Here is a 2,702-nt window from a genome sequence, read left to right as displayed (position 1 = left end):
CAATCTGTGGGACATTGGAGACTGTAGACTTTTAAGGGTACAGACATCCTCATCTTTTCCCCACACACCTCAACATAAAGAAAACAAAAATCTTCATTAGTGAATCAATAAGTAATATGATTTTTATGGGTTGACTTATGTCCCACCACCTATATGTGTTGAATAAGGAAGACTGAAGAAGAATCAATGTGTTTGACTTGTGGTGCTGTGAAGAATCTTGAAGTACCATGGACTGCCAAAAGGACACGCAAAGCTCTCTTGGAAGAAGTATAGTCAGAATTTTATTTAGAAGCAAGGATGGTGTGTTAGTCCGGGTGGACTAGAGAAACAAATCCAGGGAGACTCATATATGTACAGGAAAGAGCTATATATTAATGAGTAATTACATAGTCAGAAAACATCCAAGCCTAGTCCGATCATCCATAACTTCAATATTCACCAATAAGTCTGATATCAACTCATGAATTCCTCTTCAGACTCACACAGCACATGCAATGATGCCAAATGCAACAAAATCACAGGCCGTTGGGTGGAAACTCTTGTGGGTCCAGTGGAGGGGGAAGCATCTTCAGGGCTCTGGCTGCCATCAGCATGGCTCCATGCATCTTGTCAAAAGGAAGGGAAAGCAGAGATAAAGTGTGTCCCGCCTCCACAGTGGAAGAGAGTAAACTTTCATAATTCTCATGAGAAGGCTACGCCCACTAGGAGGCATCAATCAGGCTGTGACCTGATTGACAGGCTAGACTCCACCCCAGTAACCTATTTATCAAAGTGACATGAGATTATGTAACTACCACTGATGGCAAATCTTCATTATACATACTTTGGACATCTTGTCGGGACAGACCAGTCTCTGGATAAGGACATCATACAAAAGTAGACAGCAATGAAAACCAGGAAGGCCCTCAAGGAGATGACTTGACACAGTAGCTGCACCAACGGGCTGGAGCATAGGAACAATTGTGAGAATGGGGCAGGACCGGACAGTGTTTCACTGTGTTGTGCTTAGGGTCAGCACCAACTCTATGGCATCTAACAACAACAACAACAACAACAACAACCTATATGTGTTGTAAATCCTTGCTTCTATGCCTGTGGTTATTTTGGAAATGGGCTGTCTTTGTTATGTTAATGAAGCAAAATTAATATGTCTATCTCGAGTCAATTTCTTTTCTGACATAAAAAGAGATTAAACAAGCAAGCATAGTAGTGTGGGGGGATGAAAGATATCAAAGCACATGAAGATTGTCGAGGTGCAGAAGTTCCAAGAGAATAGGAGCTTCCATCAGAGACAAGAGAAAAAGACAATATTCCCCAAAACTTGCACCTGAATTTGCACTTCTAGCTTCCTAAACTATGAGAAAATAAATTTTCACTCGCTAAAACCATTCACTTGTGGTATTTCTGTTACAGCCACTCTAGATACCTAAGAGTGAACTTGGTAACAGGAGTAGGATGTTTCTGTAATAAATACCTAACATGTGAAGCAGTTTTGGAATTGTGTAATGAGTAGAGGCTATTGTGTTTTATGGTGTCTAACAATAAAGCCTGGACTGTATGAAGAGACCGTGGGTAGAATTAGACAATTCCTCAGACAGAAGTGATAAAAGCTACAGCGAAATCTCTAGTTTTAGAAAATACGTAGGTTGCCAGCAAACAGATAAACACAAACTTCCTAGAAAGGTGGGCACTGCATGTGCTTTGGGGGATAAAATGATAAAAGCTGTAACAAGACTGGAGGAATGGTGGTTTTTATGCAGTGGCAAATAATTTGTCTGAATCATGTTCAAATATTTGGTGGGAGGTAAAACTTGTTAGGGATGAAATAGGGTACCTGCCTGAGGAGATTTCTAACCAAGATCTTAAAGAGCTGTGTTGTTTCTCTTTGCTGCTTATGTTAAAATATGAGAGAAAAGAGATGGACTTAAAAGTGGACTATGGAAATGGAAAGGAAATGAAAGATTTGGGAAAGCTGTTGCCTACACCAAAGACGGGAGCCCTAGAATGTGCACCAAGGGCACGTTGCACAATCGGTTGATAAAGAGATTAAGCCTGTGACTAATGGATGTAACCAACTATCAAGAACAGCCGAAGACCCACCAGCTGTGATCGAAGGGGACAGAGAAAGAGCTAAATGAAAGAGCACTCTCTGCTCCTTGGACTTCTGCAGGCACAAAAGGCCCAAGGGAGGACATCCATCAGTCACCAAGGAAAGGGAAAGAGGACCATCCTTGGAGCATCTCCGAGGTTAGCAGAACTGCGAGAAGGAGCGAGAATGGCCTCAGTCTCAACAGGGAGGGCACGGCCTTTGAAATCTCAAAGGATAGGGCTACTACGGCCTCTGTGATGGTTAGGTTTTCATGTCAATTTGGCACCTGTCGGAAGATATGGAGTCCAACTGTTTTGCAGGGGAAAGCAGATGGATTCCCCTTAGAAGGGTGCAACCACGTGTGGAGAAAGATGAAGGACAAGGACAAGATGCAGAAACTACCCAATATTAACAATGATTCTGTTTCCAGGTTGCTAATAGCCCGAAGGCAGGGGCTATTTGTTTCTGTTTTCACAGGCAAAGGAGAGAAGTGGATCCCATTTCAGCCAGTACAGCCCAGAAGGGAAAGGACAGCTAATGCCGTGATGTGAGTTCAGACCCCTGACCTCTTGCTGAAGTTATCCAAAACATCAGAGACCTCACAGATTCCTGA

The sequence above is a fragment of the Echinops telfairi genome, unplaced genomic scaffold (genome assembly GCF_000313985.2).
Source record: "Echinops telfairi isolate 266 unplaced genomic scaffold, ASM31398v2 ScPeMD7_7466;HRSCAF=8504, whole genome shotgun sequence".
Lineage (NCBI taxonomy): Eukaryota > Metazoa > Chordata > Mammalia > Afrosoricida > Tenrecidae > Echinops > Echinops telfairi.
The sequence above is the reverse complement of the archived record's forward strand: the minus strand, read 5'-3'. Positions refer to the sequence as shown.